At 43.9% G+C, this 21,532-nt stretch overlaps 1 long non-coding RNA gene across 1 annotated transcript in view; it reads right to left on the reverse strand.

Moving 5' to 3' along the window:
* Window positions 1-8,277, reverse strand: part of LOC135273849 (uncharacterized) — an 87,795-nt gene extending 79,518 nt beyond the window's left edge. The window contains exon 1 of the long non-coding RNA XR_010341632.1: window positions 8,051-8,277. This is a non-coding gene — a long non-coding RNA (uncharacterized LOC135273849). The remainder of the gene's footprint in view (window positions 1-8,050) is intronic.
* Between the last annotated feature and the right edge of the window lie 13,255 nt (window positions 8,278-21,532).

Raw genomic sequence — 21,532 nt, forward strand, 5'->3', positions numbered from 1 at the left:
TTATGCACTCATCTGCTTGATTTTTTAAATCACTTAAAACCTCCAACACTGACACACTAAGCATCTCGCATTTAGCCTTCTCCAAAATTTGAACTAAATGCTGAAAAATAAGCACAGTATTGTACATTCATACACTTGATCATTTCCCAAACTGAGCTTCAAATGTGTGCTTAATGTTTCAAGTGGCTCCTGAGAATGATGTCTCTTGACTAAAGATGACAACTTGGGTGTCTGGCCCAGGCAGAGCTGAGTCAGCATTCTAAACAGTGACCCTGCAAACCTGAGGTAACTGATGGTTACTGCCATGCCAACTGCCTGAATCCTTTAAAACCATTCAAATCTCCAGTTGAGAGTTGCAACATGCTAATCTGGCAAGATAATCTCTTCCTGAAATTGACCAGAACGAGAACAAAGGTTACCTACTTTTATCTATTACTGGCAGCTAATATTTCTAATTAGGAGTTCTGATGGAATTAGTTCTGAATGGAATTCTTCCTCCTTGGTAAAATACTCCACCTATTACAGGTATAGTTTCTTTCACCTTTTCCTACTCTCACACACACATACACACAAAGCAAAGAACAAATTCCCTCCACCTAACAAGAGGGTAGGAGTGTGAGTTACAAGTAAACCTTGGAGACAGAGCCATAGGATTTCAGTTACATGCCTAGTACTTCTTTTGCCTTTACATGCATCACTTTTACTTTCTGATGCCTAAATGGACACCAAAACCTAAGGAATGCAATGATTAGAAGGTGGGCCATGTAAAATACAGGAGATACATTCACTCAGGTTTACTGAGAAATTGTTTTTCAACTTTAAGATAGATGTCAGCAAAACATCCAATATTTTAGAATGACGTGGCCTTTATTTCCACTTCTGGGAACTGCTAAAGAGAGTTCCAACTTCAAATGAATAAGGGGAAAAGGGAGAGGTATAGCAAGGTGAGTGAGAGAACAGTCGCCAGCATCAAACAGCTAGTGTCCAATTCCAGCTCTACCATTCATTAGCTGGGTGACACCTGTGCTGCAGCTTCTACTGACACACCTAGCCCTGAGTTGTTCTAAGGATTACATGAGTTAATATGAGCAGCACACACAGGATGCTCTCAATACGGGTTAGCTATCATCAAAGAAAAAAAATAGAGGAGTGTTAGTATATAGTATAGTCAATTTATTTTAAATAGATACTGTCAAAATTCCTTAATATTGCACCTAAGAATTGTCTAAATAAGACGTGTCCAATCTTTTGGCTTCCCTGGGCCACAATGAAAGAGTAGAATTGTCTTGGGCCACACATATAATACACTAAACACTAAGGATAGCTGATGAGCGAAAACAAAGAAATAAAAAAAACCTCAATGTTTTAAGAAAGTTTACAAATTTGTGTTGGGCCACATTCATCGCACATGAGGCCTGCAGGCCATGAGTTGGACAAGCTTGGAATAATCATCTTTGAGCCACAGAGGATGGAGACCCTCTCCTCTGGAGTAGGCAAGGGCTTCAGACAGACTTTACACTCACTTTTTCACCAAAGGCCTTACACACATCAGCTGACTGGGAGGGAATATCTTTGTAGCTCCTGATCATTCAAATGTTGTCAAAACCACCCTAAATATGTTCAAAATAAGAATGTTAACTTATAGTTTTTCCAAGTATGGAAATGAACAGTACTCTTGGCAGTTAACAACTTCTGCTTTTATCAGGTTCTAAAGACGCAGGTAAATAAATCAATTCTGGACTCTGTGCTGTATACAGGAACTATTATTTGCCAAAAATGGCCCCAGAGGTTCTAGCATGGTTTATGCAACACTCCAAAGGGCCAAAGATAGCATGAATTAATAGGATTAGGAAGCTGGATGAAAAAGTGAACCTCATGTTTCGGACTGTCCCTGATGGGAGGTTACTTCACAATTCCTCAGGGAGGGCTTCCCCAACCTCCCGACCAGGTTAAATCCCCCCATTAGACTCTCTGGTGCATAGAACACCTTTCCTTCACGAGCAGTGGGTTATCTTTACTAACTGATCAGTGTCATCCTTCCTACCAGATGATGTGCTTCATGAGACCAGGGGCCAGGAGTGGGTTTGCTCCCCACTAGCCCTATGAGGAGTGCCTGCTACCTAAGAGATATTCAGTATATATTTAACGAATGAATGAGGTGTCTGCTGCTAAAGAGCTATATTTCTGGATACTTGGCCCATTTTGTACTATCCACAAGTTTCTGTTGCTTGAAGAATACAGGATAGGAAGAAAAGAAAAATAGCCAAAGATCTATGGATACCGAAATACTGAGGAAAGATGCTGAGCATGCACATTCACTTTGTTTCCCAATTGTAGAATGGAAATTACCACACTGGGCTCTCCCAACTTTAAACTTCAAAGTGAATGTCTAAGCCATCTTTGGGTTAGACTTCTGGAAAGTCCTGAGGAAATTCCTGAAGTAACTGCAGAAAGTGACAGGGGAGAAAGAAGAGAAGATGGCCCACGACTAGAGTGATGGAAGACTTGGAAACTCGAAAAGCTTTCTTCTGTAACTAACTGGGATTTTGTCCACATGCCAGCTACAGGCTCAGGCACACATGAAGAGAATAACGAGATGTATGGGAGGACTGGAAAGTGGAGGATTTAAGTGCTTAGGAAAGGAGCCTATGAAAGCTGACACAAGGACAGGAGGGACCTAGCAACCAAGGGCTGGCTCTCATCACATCAGTAGCAGCATGTCCTACAGCCTTCAGGAAAAGAACAAAAAGGTCAGGGAGGAAAATGACACATCTCAGAACCAAAGGGCAATTCATTATGAGGCTAAGGAACAAAAGAGAAGTGAACCAGGGAATATGCTGGAGAAACCGTGATTATGAAGTCACTGGGGAAGACTGAGAGGCATTTTGGCTATAATTCCAATGATTAAAATAAAGGAGGACATGAAATGCTTTTGGATTGGGGAGATTTATTATTTTGGAAAGAAATAGCTCAAGGAAAAACAAATGGCAAAATTCCTGCCTGCTTTTTGAAGTAGTGTCACTAGCAGGATGAAGTTCAACTTATATATTCTTTAGAAATGAAATGGCCCTTGGAAAGGACAGAGTGGTAAGATTCAGAGAATATTTCCAGCCTTAAGGAAGCTGAGTAACATGCTGATAGTAAAATTAAGTTTCAGTTTTAGATAGACTGACATTTGAAATTAACAAAAAAGAAAAAAACATAAAGGGAAAAAATTAAAAGACCTTGAACTGACAAAAGAAAAAAAAGTAACTACTTTTTTTTTTAATTAAATGTCATCCCAAACAAGCAAAAAAAAAACAAAAACAAAAAAAAAACGGTGAAAGGTAAGTTATATTTTGGGCAATCTTACTGAGTTCATAAAATGTCTAGTTCATAGCAGGTTTCAGTTTGGACTTGAATAATTTGCAAATATTTACATAAAATTTAAAGATAGGAGAAAGAGGTCATATACTGCCATTAATACAGAAGTTATTTTCCCTCATTCCCAAGGCCTTGGTGCTGCATTCCTACAAGTGGCCCCAGCTCCGCCAAAAGCTTGTCTTCTTTACCAAAGAAATTTCAATTTTTGCAACCAGCCCTGACTTCTGAACTGTGAGTACCTCTGACAGGGTCATATGTCACTGAAGCTTCTTCAACATCCAGACAGGGAAAGGAGAGAAACAGGGAGGCAGATGCATAGCATCTGCTATCTGAATTGCAGATTTTGACAATATGTTACATTTTATATTGTTTTCTGTTCTGTGTATGTGAGGGCAGGGACCACGTTCTCTGTATGCCACAGTCCTACGCCATGCCCAGTCATTGATTCAGGGCTGGACTGTGTATACAGAATGAAGAAATAACCTTTAGACATTCAAGAAAAAAACACACTATATTCAGATTAAGTTCATTCCAACATGAGATTAGTTCTCCCAACTCTGCAGAATGGGTGGGCACCACACCTACTTCAAAGGTTGCTTTGATGAGTCAATGAGGTACATACAGGTAAGGCAGTTAGCACTGAGTATGGCACATGGTGCAGATTCAGTAAATCAAAGCTATTGTTTTGGTGAGTGTTCTCAAATGTCAAACTCCCATGGAGGTCCTCAGGCATTACCCAGGCAAGTTACCCCATATGGTCAATAACAGCTAAATAGAGGGCAGGTGGTTCAAAAGCAATGGATTATTTACCTGCAAGGAATCACATTGCACTCATGGTATTAAATTATTTGGCCTTTCATGTTGAATTCTCTGTTAAAAAGGAAGCTATCAATCCCTCAGTGGGACTCAGTATTGATTTGATTTAGAGTTTTGGTTTTTTGGCATCTTTCTATTTTCCAGATAGTTGTAACCATTCATTTGGTGCATATTCACAAATCATCCACTATATGTGAGGCCTTTAGAAAACAGAGACAAAGATATTAAACAAAAAAGATGTTTCAGTCTGTTCAGTGGTAGGCGACAAGCAGCCTGCAGGCCGGCTCTAGCTCTTACGTATGCTTTCATCCAAAAATTTTTTAAAGATTTAAGCCAATATTTAAAAATCAGGAAATTCCACATAAATATCCAATATCCAGCTCCCCCTGGAAACATCAAACAATGTGGCAACACAAAGCCAGTAATCCTACCAACTCTTCCCTGGCAAGAGTCTACAACAAGCTGAGTAGGAGCTGCCTGCCACTCCACACTATGCCCTTTTCCTCACCAGAACCAGGTAGGTACATAATTTGTGGGCCTCAGTAAAAAATGAAAACAAGGGGCCCCTTGTTCAAAAATTATTAAGAATTTCAGAAGACAACAGTAGAACCTTAAACCAAATGTGAGGTCCTTCTGAGCGGGGAAGGGGGCCTAAGTAACTGCACAGGTCTTATGCCCATGAAGCTAGTCATGGCTCTCACCTCCTGGACACACAGGAAGATATTTATTTATCTAAGTATTCTCTCATTCATTAGCAATCAAGCCTGCGTTTACAATAAGCTAGGTGTCACACCCCTGAAATTTGAGGTTCAAAAACTAGAGTAGAGGGGTCAGGCAGAGCAGAGATAGAGAGCCACAAGGGTCTCTTTTTTTGTTAAGGCTAGATCCACACCAGAGACACTAAGTAAGGGTTAACCCAAGTAAAATTAAACCGCTCCCAACAGTGTAGATTGGCTTGAGCCCTTTTGTTGGCATCACCGGAGCCTCGATTGGGAATTCTGAGAAACAGCTCACAAGCACTAATGAATAACTAAGTCCTGTCAGCTGTGCAGACAGTGGGCCCAGAAGTGAAGGGCTAGCCTAGGAGAGATTTGAACATGAACCTGACCATCTGGCTGTCTGTGACTCACTTTGATCACAAGATGAATTGCAACAAATTGAAGAGCACATGGCTAGAGTTAATTGTCTCATCTGTAATCTGAATCAACTTTTAAGCAGTTATTATTACCCTCTATCAGGTGGAAACATTTCCCACCATCACTGCAAAGTGCATTTTCCTGATGAACTGTAATGGATCATTAAATTCCAATACTGTGCACTTATTCAGCGCCTTTCATCCCGGGATTTCAAGTTTGCAAATAATTAAGCCCCTCACACAGCCAGAGGTGAGCCACTGGAAAAGAAATGCCTGAAGATACTGAGTCAAAGGGCATAATTCAGTAGAAAAAGAATAAATGGCTTCCTCCCAGGCACTGGTAATACTGAGAGTGATTCCTGATCCCCTCCCTCTCTTTGGCCTCACCCCTTCTTCTCCATGGCAGATCCTGACATGCAATATACAAAGAACCAAAAAGTAAGAGGAGTGTTAATAATTAAGCTATGAGTTCAGACACACACATAACTGAGGAGTGTGTCTCTCCATGTAATTCTGGCAAACACACTACAAACTGACATTTCAGTTCACCTGCAGAATAGACAGACAGAAGAATTTACTCAACACATTCATGATTACCAAATGGCAAACCGGAAGCCTCCCGCAATCCAAAATGAAAATACGGCTCTGCTCCAATAAAGTTATGTTCTAACAAAAACACTTTATTCCATGGTTGTGTATTCCATCTCTGGGACTTCCCCCTATCTGAATGCTACTCAGGTTTCAGGAGTAGCAAAGATGCTGGAAATGGGCAATCAATGCATTTCTTTTAAAAACCAGAACACTAGAAGGGAAAACATCTCAGCCACTCAAAGTTTTGTGGTGAAATTACAAACTCCAGAAAAACTGAATTTATAATGGAAGTGCTAACAGACCTTTCACTGGAGCAGTTTGAACGCAACACGGTAATTTGGCAATCTCTCTTACAGACTAAAGACTAATTCTAACGAGATGTCATTTTGACTCACGTTTATTATTACCTGCAAGAATGAAAAATGCCGTTTATTCGCGAGGTGCAGGAAAACCAGGGTGGGGTGATCTCACATTTTAAGCAAGACACCCGCTGCCTTACCAAAATAGCCCTCTCCGCCAAAAGAGGGGCAGCCTTTCACGCTCAGCTTCTTTCGTGTCAGCCCGAGCCTTTGCAACTTGACATGCCTTTCCTACATGTTACATTTTAATGATCTGAGAAAATGTTATCAGAGTTAACATCTCTAATTTTACTCTAAACAGACAAAAGCAAAATATCTCATTAGGCATCATCTCCGCCAAGGTTCCCACTAGGCAGGAAAGGATTTTTATCTAAAGTAATTACCCTTTTTAGTTAAATACACTCAACAGATGAAATTTACACAGAGAGTGAGAGACTGCAACACTAGACAGCGAAGGTGAAAACCAGGAACACCACGTCTCGTTGCACACGGGCCCGCCGGGAGGCTGCAGCTCCATCTCGCGGGTGGAGCGCCCCGGTTCCTCTGGTTTCCCCGCGGCAAAGGGTCACGGCGACGGCGCTGACCCGGCGGACAGGCTGCGAGGCGCGCCTCCTCGGGCCACAGACAAACCACCTCGGCAGCGGCCGCGCCGGAACTTCCCTCAAGTTGCCAAACTCGCAGACGCGCGCGAGGGTGCTGGGGATGCCCCGCGCGCCCGCGACCCCCGAAGCCAGGGGTGTGCGGCCCTTTCACACACTGACACCCGGCCCTGCCTGCTTCCCCTCACGGTCTGAGTTCCCGCAGATCCTCGACCGGGCCGAGGTCGCTAAGATGCTCGCTCCAGTGTCCCCTCGTGGGCACCTGGGGTAGCCCGTGAGCGCCGCCCGCCGCCGTCTCAAGCGGCGCTGGGCTCCCGAACACCCGCCGGGTAAGGGAAGCTCTGCGGAAATGGAGCGCCTCGGCGCGGGGACGGGGAGAGCAGTGCCCCCTTCATAAACCTGGGTGACGCTTCTGGGGCTTGGAGACTGAAGTGTAGGGATGTGTGCGTGTGTTGCACTTTGACTTCCTGCAGGATCTTCGGGTGAGGGGGTGCAAGGTTTCCCTCTCAAAAGCCTGGAGCCCTTAGGTCTTAGCTCCGCGGGACGCTTTCCGACCACCGGATCTTTTGCTAGGAGAGATTCCACCCAGGTCTGCGCCGCGAGGCTCCCAACTCGCCTCTTCCCGCGACCCTAAACTTGGGCTTTGTTTCCCCTCCGGTCGCGGTGGTCCAGGCCACCCGGCGGCGGCTGACAGCCGAGCGCAAAGGCGCCGCGGCCACGGTCCTCGCGGAGCAGCCCGGGGCGCGCACGCCGGGGGTTGAGGTGGACGCCGCCCAGCTGGCGCGGGGATCGCGGGCTGGGGACCGGGGGCAGCGCCGCGGGTCTGACAGCTGCTCCGGCTTGGGCGGACGCGCGCCTCCATGCAGCTCGCCTTCCCCACGCCTGACTTATTACCCTCTGCTCCTCCTCCCCGTGCCGTTCCAAAACACCCTTCGACGCGAGCAAAATACAATACCCCCTCTGCCGCCGTAAACAGCCGGGCGGGAGACAGAGCGCATATTCGGCGCGGCGCGGCTCGGCTCCCACCCCGTTCCCGTTCCTCGAAAATGCCATAAAAAGGGGAGGGCGGCTGCGCGCCGGGCAGCCTGGGCTCCCTTCCCGTGCCGCTTCCCCACACCTCCCTGCCTGCCTGCTCCCCCTGTAAACTTGCCCCGCCACCCCGCCCGGCGCCGGGGCCCGGGACTCACCTCTGAAGAAGTTTGCGTCCTTTTCCGCCTCCTCTTCCCCGCGTCTTCCCGGCCCGCAGCCCCCTCCCGGCAGCCGGCGTGGTGGGCACTTCGGGGGTCACCGAAAGTTCGCGGAGGGGACGCGCATCACATGGCAGCTTGTTCCCAGCCCCCCGAGAGCGCCGGGAATGGGGAGGGAAGGGGCGAAGGGAGGCTGTGGAGAAAGCGAGAGCGGGCGGCGGCGGGAGTGGGCTGGCGGGGCGGCGAGGGCGGCGGCCGCTCACGTTAGCGCTGTACGACCTCAGCCCGGGAGGGCACGGCGGCCGCTGCTGCTGCTGCTACTGCTACTGCTAAGGCGGCGGCGGCTTGGCGCTGTTTGCTCCGCGCCGCGCGGCTCGTGCTCTCCCCGGAACGCCCACACTCTCAGTCGCTACATTGTTGACATTCGGGGCTGACGTCACCCGCTCCCCAATCACAATAACTTTACGGGAGCCGGGCAGCGAACCTCCCCGGCCGCTGGGGCGCCGTACGCCCGGCGACTAGCATAAGCCGCTCCTAGAATGGCGCTCCGGGGGCAGGGGTCGGGCGCGCGCGCTCCGCCTGCTCGCAGGACGGGGCGCGCCTCATGCCGCCTCTGCCACCGCCGCCGCCGATCTCCCCGCTTTGTGCGGACGCGCTGCCGGGAGAGCCCCCTCCTGCCGGCCCGGCTGACCGCCCCGCTCGGCCTGGCCTTCCGGGCCGCGAAAGACAAGGGTTGGGGCAGAGCGGGGTGAGCGTAGTGGTGAGGGCGGATGTGGCACCTGGGAGGGGGCCAAAGCCCTAGGCGCTGCACCAGGGGAAGGTGAGCAGACCTCGAGACCTGGGATCCCGGGGTTAGCTAGCGTTTTCCCGGAGGGGTAGGAAAAGATGCTCCACGTGTCCCCACAAAGCTGACCGGACTCCCTTTGGGGTGGGGACGGGGCGAGTAAAAGCAGCCTTTTGAATGTTGACTTCTGAATCCTTTTCGGGAGGGCCTTCGCCAGCCCCACTGAGCGAACCTCTAAGCCCCCACGCCAGTGGTTTTGGAAAGAGCTCGGTCAATTTCAGGAGGACATTAAAAGCCAACCTTCCGGGCTTCAGCCCCAGCTCCTACTGCCTTCCAGCCACTCTCCCCTGCCTTTCCTTTCTGAGGCTGTTAGGGTGTTGTTGCTCCCCTTCAAGGAGTGCCCTGTCAGAAGAAGACTTGGTGGTGGTTAGGATTTTACAGAGAGTAATTAGGATTTAGGCTGAACGTACATTTGCAATAAAATAAGGTTGTGTTAGTGTTGTGCTGGTGCCTGCAACTTTACCTCTTGCCAGGGCCAGAAAATTCTGCCAGGTTTCACTAAACACCTATAACTTGGCCCTCTTGTGTACAGGCAGTATTCCATATTGTTACATGTGGTGCTGATTTTTAATGAATATTATAAAACTTTGGCTCGCTCTACTGAGGGAAGGATCATAAATCCCCCTTGTAAAACCGGCACTGGCATATGCTGAGGAAGCAGTGAAGCGTCGCCCTGGGAGTCTTGTGATACCATCTAAAGCGTTGCTCTGAACCACCTTCGTTTGAGGGCAGAGTTTTGAAAGGCCCCATTTGGAATGTCTGTGGAAAGCGGGATGGCTGAAAGCAAGCTGAAGGTGCTGAGCTAATTTTCTAACGGCACTGCAGAGCCTCTGCGTGGAGGTCTGGGGACTGGATTTTCTGTGCTAACCTACCCGGCTTTCAGATAAGAAAAAGTCCTAGAGCTGGGAGTAGCCCTCAGTCTCCTGACCTGATCTGGTGCCTCCTAGGACAAAACACGCTGCTTCTGAGGTCCCTGCCTGACCCCTGTCAAGGACAGAGTACTAATTCCTGGTCTGCCGTGGCCAAGCCGTTTCTTATAGTCTTATGGATGGTTCTGTTTCACATTCCTCATTCTTGTAAGTATGTGTTGGAGAAATAACTTTATGCATTTTAATAGTAGCAATAATGTTTTTATCACAACAAGGGATGCTTGAGAGCATCCCTGTAAGGGTAATGTAGATTCATTTATTTCAAGCAAGTCATGGCTGCCCAACTGTGAGTGGAGTTGGGCGCATGGGGGAGGGGGGTGGTTGAGGAGGGAAATATGGCTGCCAGCTGATCTACCACCGCCATTCTGGATTCTACAAGCTGATCTTATCAGATGGATACAACAAAGGCTAACAGGTTCTTTCCATTACTCTGTTTGTCTAAAGACTCATACTGGAGCTTTTTCACTTTGAGATTTTCAAGCATGAGGTGGGACATCAAGTAGAGATGAAAAAACTTAATACACCTATGATAGGTTGCATCACCCAGTCATTCAAGGAGGCTGAATTAGGAGTAGTTAGCCTCTCAGGTTAGGTCCGGTTCTGCAATCATGCACCTCTGTGGCTGTAAGATGAGATCTTTGCTTTGAATAAGCTTTGAAGTCTAGTAGTGAGTTCATTTTTCTACTTTATTTTCAGTACTAAGAAGTGGGTTATTTGAATTCAAGCCTGAAAAATATATTAAGGATTGTATAAAATTAAAATGGTAAGTCAAGTACTAGACACTCTAACAGTATTGCTGCAGAGGCTGGGCTATGGACAGGCTTAGCACCTCCATCATGAGCTTGCATGGCCATTCCTGGGCTTGTGGTGCTGTTCCGACACTTTAGGCATTTACGATGTGAAACACATGCAGGTCCTCCTTCTCTCTGTATATTCATGGCAGTAACTGGAGTGGAGGTCAATTTATTTCTCATGCCTGGAACATTCAACCTTTCCTGATACACATTTTTTTTTCTACATAATTACATGTGTGTGTTGATCCGGAGCATGGGCTTGTCTGTGATACATTTCTAAGCATGACATGATTTCCAGGGATGATAAATTTGTATCATGTCATTGAAACAAACTTTATTTCTATAATAGAAATCTCCTTTGTTGTATAAAATAAAATAGGAAAAATTAAAATATACAGGAAACAGATGAGTAAAGGAAGACAGACTAAAGACATGGGCAGTTCTTGAGCCTTTGATTTTCTTGCTCTCCATCATCCTGTACAGAATCTGATGATGTTGAGAAGATACTGTGTTTTTGCTTAGGCAGAACAGTAGACAAATTCAAATGTGGTACCTTGAATAAGGCATGGCAGGGCAAAGTTAACATCCAATGAAATCTGGCAAAAGTAAATGGAGTGGGATGCTATAGGGGTTTCTGCAGACAAGGAACATGTCCTGGCCTCAGCTCCTAAAGGATCACTCTGCTGGGTGGAGGGAAGTACAGGAATAGAAGCAGAGAGACCAACTAGGAGGCTATTGAGATAAGTCAAGAGAGAGGTGATGGTGATTTAAACTGTTAGTAGAATGCTAGAATGACAGCCATAAATGGATTCTAGATATATTTTCAACATAAACTGGACAGGATTTGTTGATGATTCCATTGTAGGATATGAGAGAAGAGTCCAAGGAAATTTTGAATTTTGGACTAAACAGCTGATTAATGGAGAGTTTATTAAAATGGAGAAGGCTCCAAGCAGAGCAGGTACAGGGGAAATGCTGAAACATTTGGTTTTGGATATAATACATTTGAGATGCCTCTCAGACATCTAAGTGGAAAAGGTGAGCAGGTGATCAGACATAGGAATCTATAATTTAGGAGAGAGGTCCAGAATAGAGATAGAAATCTGTGTATCATCAGCACAGCAACTGGAAACATGGGTGGAGAAGAGGAGCAAAGAAGAGAAGTCTAAGGTTTAAGACCTGGGGCACTCTGACATTTAGTGGTCAGCAAGATGAAGAAGATTCCCCTCCAAGGAAGCTGAGAAGCAGCACGCAGAGAGAGAAAGGGGCTGGTTCATCCCAAGCAACAGAAGGAAGGGCAGCACAAATGGGGATGTGCAGGGAGGCTGGAATGTCATGGTTGGAAGTTTGGGAAGCCCTTGTCTGAGTGATTCTGTTTTCTTAGTGGACTAAGAAGAAAGATCATCCACTGATGGTAGAGGAGGGAAGGATAGATTTAAGGGATAGAGAAGAGATGTGAACCAGTGCTGGGAATGTAGCAGGACTGCTGGACAGCACAGAGGACCTTGGGGGGCCCACTCCTGGGGGCTTTCTGGACACACCACTGCCAAGAAGAGTTATTTCTCATTGTATAAAATCCCACACAAGTTTTGAAAAATGATTAGGGTAATCCAAACTAGAAAAGCAAAAATTTTGCTTCTAGCAATTGTTAAATTTGGCTGGCAGCCTTTTTCCTTTGAACTCTACATCTCTTATTTGTACCATCTCCATCTCCTCCAAGATTGCCTCAGTTCCTAAAAAGAGTTTGTAAATAGTCCCTAAAAGAAAGCGATATTCTTACATTACTATCTATAGTGATCTTCTTCTATAGTAAAGAATTGATATCACTATTATCCAAAAACTTACATGAGATAAACTAGTGAAATATGGTATATGAAGTAAACTAATTTTTCAACATATACAACTGAGCATCTATTACACTGTTGAGGTGAAAAATTAAGAAACATTGGACTCTATCCTCAAGAAACTTAAATCTACAAAAGGAGTCAAAACTAATATACATGAAACAATTGAAAAATGTAGTCATTTTATATTTGATTGCTTTTGTTATTTGTATATATTAATATTTAAAAATTATATAGAAATTGTATGTGTTAGAATTTATGCTAACAAAAAAATTAAGAGTGTACAGATCTTTTCTGTATGATAGCAAAAAGAAAATGGAAAAATCTAAATGCCTTACAGGAAATGATTGTCTAAATAAATGGTGGCTTATATATAAATATGAATATCATAGAGCCATCAAAATAATATTGGTGGCCAGGTGCAATGGCTCATGACTATAATCCCAGCACTTTGAGAGGCTGAGGCAGGCAAATTGCTTGAGCTCAGGAGTTTGAGACCAGCCTGGGTAACATAGTGAAACCCCATCTCTACCAAAAATATAATAATGAAAAAATTAGTGATGAAAATTTATGTATATTGGCATATTAATATTTTATTGGTATATTTTAAAAATAATTTGTATAACAGCATTTACAGTAGAATCCTATTTGTGAAAAAAAATTGCCAGTGCATGGATAGGAAAAATTTGGAAGGCTGTATGCACAGTGTTCGAGTGGTCCTCTTGAAATAGTCTACAAGTGTGTTTTTCTTTTTCTTTTTAAAAATTTTTTCTAATATAAATGTATTACTTCGGTAATAAAGGTATCCAATAAATGTTGTAAAATTCAAAATATTCATAATTAAATTCTAATAAGTGTTGTAGATGTTAAGAGAAAAAACAAATTTTGAGGGTTAAAATGGCCAGGAAAGGTTTCACTGAGAAGGTGGAATTTGAGTTGAACCTCAAGGCCAAGAAGGAGTCAGAGAGGAGGGAAGGTGACTGGACATTCAATACAGAAGGACCCCCTGAGGTTGCACTTTCACCTAACTAAAGCATTCACATCTTGCCATGTTGGAAAGAGTGAGAGGTTATGATGTCAAGAAGGGTAGGTCAGAAGTAGAAGGTATGGGGGATCATGCCTGCTTTCATGGCTAGCAACGAGTACCGAAGTGCTATGGTGACAAAATGCCATTGTAATTGTGACTCATTTTTTTTTAATGTATATTTTTTCCTTCTTTTGCTTCCCAATGGCCAAGACCTTGTACCTGTTAGGAGGCAATCACTTGACGGCCTGTTTTCTTTTTTCCAGACATGCCTCGAGCATACACAGCCTATGTACTAGCACTATTCTAACTTGGAGATAAAGCACTGCTAAGTCGGGGCTCCTGGACTAGTGGGGAAGGTGAACTGATGCACAAGTCCTCACAGCACACCATGCTAAGGGCCTGAATAGCACAAAAGGCTTCTGGCAACTGCCTTTGCTTAGGAGAATGTGGGATGGCTTCCTGGAGGAGGTGATAACAAAGCTGGATTCTGAAGGATGAGGAGATTTTGTTAAAAGAATATGTTGGAAGGTCATTCCAGGCAGGAGAATTGGAGCAGAGAAAGTGCAAGAATTGAGATGATTAGAAGTGACAGCCAATAGTGGAATATGGGACTGGAGAGGTAGACATGGCACAAGAGCATGAAGATGTAATTTTATCCACAGGTCAAAATTCTCATTGAACTTTTCCAGTGAAGTGCTCAGAATGGCAGAGAAGATGGAATGCTAACTTCCTAGGGATCTGAGAACATGGCCCCAAATGGTCTTTTCAAAGCATAAAATGTCTTTGCAGTTTCCTGTCATATGTTAAAAAAATCACCTGAACTTCTTTTGTTCTCTTTGAAGAACATGGGTTGATTTTACTATAAAAGGTTAACAATTTGTGACCATCAAGACTAAAAATTCCTCTCCCACACCCAAAATCAAAGTACTTCAGGATGTACTTCAGGATAATGCTCTGAGTTTATGTTGTGTCTTCTAAGTTTCCCAGAAACGCTGAAAAGCCTAGCTGCATGGGTAGAAAGCCAGTGACTGACCCCGAGTTGCCAAAGAGGCATAATCAGATCTGGTTTTGGAAAGAACATATGAAGGGACCTGAAGAGGCTGGAGACAATAAGAGCTGAAATCCTGCAGCCTACATCAAGGCAGTGAGCAGGCTGGGGACCTAGAGGAAAAGGTGAATGGAGAGAGGCTTATGGTTTAGGGGTCATTTGCATGTGGGAGGAGAGGGATATGGAGACCTCTAGCCTGAGAGACTAGGAGGGAACTGGCCCTGGGTTGCAGGAGGAGGGTATGATCACTCTGGTAAACGGTGGAGTCAAAAGGAGGGAGGGCCAACACGGAAGTTTGAGGAATAGCTGTTTTGGGGATGGATGTGGGCCCAGAACAAGGAGTTTATGAAAAAGAGGAATGGAGCCAACAGGAAGATAGAAGATCCAGGAGACACTGGGAAGTTGAGAAAGACAAGGAAAAGGGCATTTCGATGAGGGCCTGGGAATAGCATCCCATGATTAAGAAAGGTCTGGTGAGATAGGGGCTGTGTGATATGATAGCAGGGAGGTACTAGACCCACTGCAGAGGGAGGAGGGAATGAATGAGAGAAGTGGGGCCCTGGAGAGATGGAGAAAGGCAGGAAGGTAGGAGTCTGAGTGGAGGAAGAGGTAGAAGGTGAGGGAATGGAGCAGGTAACAGCAGGAACACTGATGTAGAGCAAAAAATGGCAGAATGCAGAGCTGTGGGGCAGGGATGGCCATGGGTGGGTAGAAGAAAGGCAAAATGTGAGCATTAAACAGAATTTGCAGGATGAGGGAGGATCACTCAGGTATCGCCTCTGAAAACTGTCTGGATTACAGGGACATTCAAGAAAGGAGTGATGCAAAGATTTTGAAGCTTCAGGATAAGATTTAGGGCCAAGAGGCAGGTAATTTGGAGTAAGAGCTTAATTTTTGTTTTTTACCTGGGAAATAGGGAAGTAGGTGATGACTCCAGGCTAGGTAAGCAAAATAATAATAGAATTTATAATAATCACAAGATTACTTTTTTTCCATTTTTTTTTTAAAAAGCTCCAACAATGCTTCCCTTTTTTTCCCCAAGTTTGTGATGCCTAGTTTTTTTCTACTCAACTAAATGTCCATCTCTTTATTCTGCCCACCTCTAAAAGATGTTTTTGATCAATGATCTGATTTTCAGTTTTTATTACATCTTTGCTTAAAGAAACTTGGAAAAGTTTGGTTGTAGACAGACATAATGTGGCAAGTTTTAAATTACTGTGAAAAGAAAGCCTTAGTACTTTTATTCTGAAAAAAATAAGTGGGTTATTTGCAGGAGAGCCTACTTCATTCTGGAGAAAGCTAAGTGAACACTAAAAGTTATTTTCTTTGACACTTTCCTTTTTCAAATTCAGTGACAGAGAAAATGTTTATCTTTATGTCTAGTCTCACTTCTCTTACCTGCTGCCTCACCTGCGAGTTCACTGCCATCATAGACAGTATTATTTATCTTGAAATAATGTTAAATTTTAGGAAACATTACAAGAGTAATACACAGAACGACCATATCTCTTTCACCCAGATATCCCAATTGTTAATATTTTAACATATTTGTTCTCTCTTTTTCTCTCTGGATGCCTGCATAAATATCTAATATGAACATCCATTACCATTATTCTCTTTCTGAATAATTTGCAAGTCAGTTGTCAACAATGATGCTCCATCAGCCGCTAAATGCATCAGTGCACATTTTCAAAAGGCATGATGCTACATAACCACCACACAACATCCAAATCAGAACGTTAGCATCAGTATAACATCACCACCCCTCCAGAGACCCTATTCAGATTTCGCCAACTGCACCAACAATATCTTTTTCCTTTCTGGAGCAAGGTTTGAGTAGGCTCATGGGTTACAGTTGTCCTATCTCTTTAGTCTCCTTGTGTATGGAAAGCTTCCCCCTGACATCTCCTCTGCCCAGGGAAACTTCAGGGGAAGGGGCAGGAAGAGGTAAAGGAAGCACAACTGCACCTTTTTTGACTGTTGCTGGATTCAAAGTGTTTTACTAAATTTACTGAGCTGTCCACTTAAGGTTTTTGCAATCTATGTTGGCAAGTTATGTCTCAGTTTTTAAAAACAGAAATATTCAAGTGAAAACAAATGTTTGTACTTAGTTGATACTTGAGAAAGCATCCCACATGCATGAAGATCACTCACCTGACAAGGATTTTGCTTATATTGTTCTTTCTACCTCTTTTCTTCCCCCAGCAAACTCCTACTCATTTTGCTCTCAGCTAAGTGAAGCTTTTCTCAACACTACCCAGGTTAGATCCTCTTTATGGTTTCTGTAGACCTAAATCCTTTGGAGCAATTATTATAATTATATCCACTCCCTCTTTTTAAAAATTTACTTTTTAAATTATGGTAAAGTCCACATAACACAATATCATCTTAATCATTTTTAAATGTACAGTTCAAGAGTGTTGAGTGTATTCACATTATTATGCAACCAATCTCCAGAATGCCCTTCATCTTGCAAAACTGAAACTCTATACCTATGAAACAACTCCCCAACCCCTGAAAACCGCTTTGAAACTTCTTATATCTGTGAATTTGATTACTCTAGGAATCCATTTATCCACATCATCACCAATACTTTTTATTTTATGGATTTTTTTTTTTTTTTTTTTTTGAGACAGAGTCTTGTTCTGTCACCCAGGCTAGAGTGCAATGGTGCAATCTCGGCTCACTGCAACCTCTGCCTTCTGGGTTCTTGCAATTCTCCTGCCTCAGCCTCCTGAGTAGCTGGGACTACAGGTGCACACTGCCGTGCCCGGCCAATTTTCTTTTGTATTTTAGTAGAGACAGAATTTCACCGTTTTGCCCAGGCTGGTCTTGAACTTCTGAGCTCAGGCAATCTGCCCACCTCGGCCTCCCAAACTGCTGGGATTACAGGCGTGAGCCACCACGCCCGGCCAGGTTTTTTTTTAGTAGTTGCCATCCTAATGGGTGTAAGGTGGTATCTCATTGTGGTTTTGATTTGCATTTCCCTAATGATTAGTGATATTGAGCATTTTTTGTGTGCGCTTGCTGGCCAGTTGTGTATCTTCTTTGGAGAAATGTCCATTACAGTTCTTTGCCTTCTGTCTGTCTGTCTATCTATCTATCTATCTATCTATCTATCTATCTATCTATGAATGAATAACAAGGTCTCGCTCTGTTGCCCAGGCTGGAATGCAGTGGCACAATTACAGCTTACTACAGCATCAAACTTCTGGGCTCAAGTGATTCTCCTGCCTCTTCCTCCCAAGTAGCTTGAACTACAGGTGCACACCATGACACCTGGATAATTTTTTAATGTTTTTATAGAGACAGGGTCTCATTTGTTGCCCAGGCTGCTCTTGAATTCCTGGCCTCAAGCAATCCACCCTCCTTGGCCTCTCAAAGTACTGGTATTACAGGCATGAGCCACTGTGCTCAGCTTGCCCGTTTATTGATTGGGTTGTGTTATTGTTGAGTTATAGGAGTTTTTCATATATTCTGAATATGAACCCCTTATCAGTTAGATAGTTTGCAAATATTTTCTGTCATTTTTTAAGATTTCCTTTTTACTGTATCGATTGTGTCCTTTGATGGATAGTTTTAAATTTCGATGTAGCCTAATTTGACTGTTTTTACTTTTGTTGCCTGTGTTTTTGGTGTCGTATCCAATAAATAATTGTCAAATTCAATGTTAAAGAGTTTTCTCCCTGTATTTTCTTCTAAGAGTTTGATAGTTTTAGCTCTTATGTTTAGGTCTTTGATCCATTTTTGAGTTAATTTTTGTATGTGGTATTAGGTAAAGGTCTGTTTCTATTCATTTGCATGTGGATATCCAGTGTTTCCAGCATTGTTGTAGTCTCTCCTTTCCCTATTGAATGGTCTTGACAACCTTGTCAAAGATCATTTGACCATATATGTGAGAGGTTTATTCTGGGTTCTCTTGTATATATGTCTATCTTTCTGCCAGTAATGCTGCTTTGATTATCATGGTTTTATATTAAGTTTTGAAATCAGTAAGTGTGAGACCTTCAAATTTGTCCCTTTTCAAGGTTGTGTTGACTATTCAAGGTCCCTTGAGATTCCATATGAATTAGGATGGATTTTTCTATTTCTGCAAAAAATACCATTGGGATTTCCATATGAAATGCATTAAGTCTATAGATAATCTTGGATAGTATTGCTATTTTAATAATATTAAGTATTTGAATTCATGAACATGAGATATCTTTCCATTTATTTTGTGTTTAATGTATTTCAGTAATACTTCATAATTTTTAAGTATGCAAGTCTTTTGCTTCCTTGGTTAAGTTTATTCCCAAATATTTTATTCTTCTATTGGTATTATAAGTGGAATTTTTTTCTTAAATTTCCTTTTTGAATTGTTCGTTCATTTCCCTTTTTTCAAGTGGATTAATTGTTCATTTTTTATCTTTTTCTCTGGACCATAAGCTTCAGGATGGAAGAAACAGTGTCTGGTTTTGCTCAGAGCTAGACCCCAAGTTCTTTGCATAGCACTTGTCAATGAATATGTGCTCAATAAACATTTGTTAAATTTGTCTAATAGTATTAGGTTAGCTTAGTAGACCCACTGTCTATTCTTATATGATACCTAATATTTATTGGGTGCTTAATATTGGGATACCTAATATTAAATGATACCTAATATTTATTAGATGCTTACAACGTATAAAGTGTCTATGCTTGTGTTACTTTGTTTTTCATAACAACCCAGTGAGGCAGACATAGAGTTAAGAGTTTGAGTTCTGGAGTCAGACTTTCTGAGTTTGAGTTATTTATTCTCTCTGTGCCTCAGAGTCCTATAATAAGGGATTTCTAAAATGCATACCTCTTTGGCGTGTCTTGAAGATTAATTAAGATATTGTATGTCAGATCCTTAGGACATAGTAAGTGCTTAGTGAATACTGATAATTATTATCTCAACATTTCAAACGTGGAATCAAGATGTAAAGAGGATAAGTTGTCCTCAGTGACACTCGGGCAGTCTAGAACCTGTAAGTGCTTAAGCCCTGCACTCGAGTGTACACCATTCTCTTCTACAGCTGAGACCAGGTGAGGAAACTCACAAGGCCCTCAGAGATAAAATGTCTGGAGAGTCTGCAAGAAATGGAACCTCCATTTCATGGCAGACCAGAGTGTGCAAGGTCATACTGATTTTGCCAACCCCTTTTATTCTTCAGAAACTCCTTGAAACTCCTAGCAGGGAGTCGGGGGTTCTGAGAGGCAATCTGACTCTACAAACTAGATGTTTTCTCTCGGTAGATAAAATTCTGGCTGTAGATCTGCCAGACAGCCAGCATGGCTCAGGTCTAGAGGAGGATGGGGAAGGAGGGTTGGCTTCTGGCATTATTCTGGGCCAGAAGAGGAGCTTGGGGTCTGACTCACCCTCCGTCTTCTCATGGACATCACTATCAGCACAGACACACCCACCTTCATCTTGGTCCTATTCTCAGTGCTAGGACTTTGGAGAAATGGAAGGGGTCCTGCCTTTGAGAAAAGTCTAGGACCTTGTCCCAGAGTCCCAAGTTCGGTGGAAAGCATGACCATTCCAGTAGTCACATTAGCAGCAGTTTCATGTAACATCAATGGCTAACGTGTTGAACATTCATTATTCTTAGTGATTTACCTCCAATATCTTATTTTATCTCTGGGTGACCACCTCATTCCAGTTTTCCTAGAACTTTCCCAGCTTTAGTACTGAAAGTCCCACATCTCAAGAAGCACTTTAGTCCAGGGCAATCCAGGAGGGTTGGTCACCCCAAGCACCCTGGGAAGTAGGAAACTTGACAGGTGTGAAATGATTTTCTAATGACATACCCCCATCAGGTAGCAGAAGCAGGTTTTGAACTCATGAATTCTGGCTCCAGGGCCTGTTCTCATGACCAACATGCAAGGCTGCCTAAGCCAGTATAAGCTGCCTCTGCCAGTAAATGCTTGGGTTTGGTCCAGACACCAAGTAGATGGCAAATAGCACTGGCGGCTGTGGGGGAAATAGTAAATTGTACAATATGAAAGTTCCCAAAATTTAAAATGGAAACTATAAGGCCGGTTGCCTCGCCGGGAGCACGGACGCACACCCCCCACCCCCTGCGCCCCGCCAGGAGTTCGGACACCACCCCCCTCGCCGGGAGCTCGGACACACCCCCTTCCCTTGCCGGAAGCTCGACACACCCCCCCACTCACTGGGAGCCCGGAAAAAAGCCCCGCCAGGACCTACCCGATACCATTTTGTCCCATCCAGGCCCCACTCACCTTGGGCACAACCAATCAAACGCCTCCACTCCCTATAAAACCCCACATCTGAGAGGAGTCCATGCGACTTCTCCGGCCCCTCCTGTTGGACCGCAGAACCTCGTCCGGGAGCCTGAATAAATCCTTCGCGTTGGATCTTCTTGTGCTGGTCTCAGTTTCTTCATCTTAAACTTGGCGAGAACAAACCTTACAGAAACTTGTACTTTGTTGCTGACGAAATGACAAAGATTACTTTTTAGACTTGACTGGCTATCAGATTTGCTGTCTCGTTTGATTCTAATATTGGTGATCCCTTTAATTTTGGTGAGCATGAGATTGGGAAAAATGGACCAGATTGGCATGGTAGATAGGTAGCTTCAAGGAGTGGTGGTGCAAGGCAGGATTCTGGCTCTCCTTGAAGGGCTTTCATGTCCTCCACCTACTCTATCATCTCTATGGAGCCACTTAGCAGCCACCGTATCTAGTCTTGGTTTGCTTCTTTTCTTCTACTTCCTAAGCAGTTCTTCTGTGCTGCATTTCTGTATCCTTTTCTCCTCCTCTCTCCCACTCCCAGAAGCATTAACTTGGTAATGCTACTTCCAGTCCACAGTCAGACCAGAGGTGAGCAGCCTGGCACATGCCAGCTCGAGAAGAGTGTAAACCCATTAGTTACCAGGACACGCCCAAGGAGGGAAGTGGGAGAGGCGCAGAGCAGGAGAAGGACAAGTGTGCTAGTCACACACGCAAACACCAGTAACTTGGCGATTT

The sequence above is a fragment of the Aotus nancymaae genome, unplaced genomic scaffold (assembly GCF_030222135.1).
Source record: "Aotus nancymaae isolate 86718 unplaced genomic scaffold, 86718_ANA_hifiasm-v0.15.2.pri h1tg000009l, whole genome shotgun sequence".
Lineage (NCBI taxonomy): Eukaryota > Metazoa > Chordata > Mammalia > Primates > Aotidae > Aotus > Aotus nancymaae.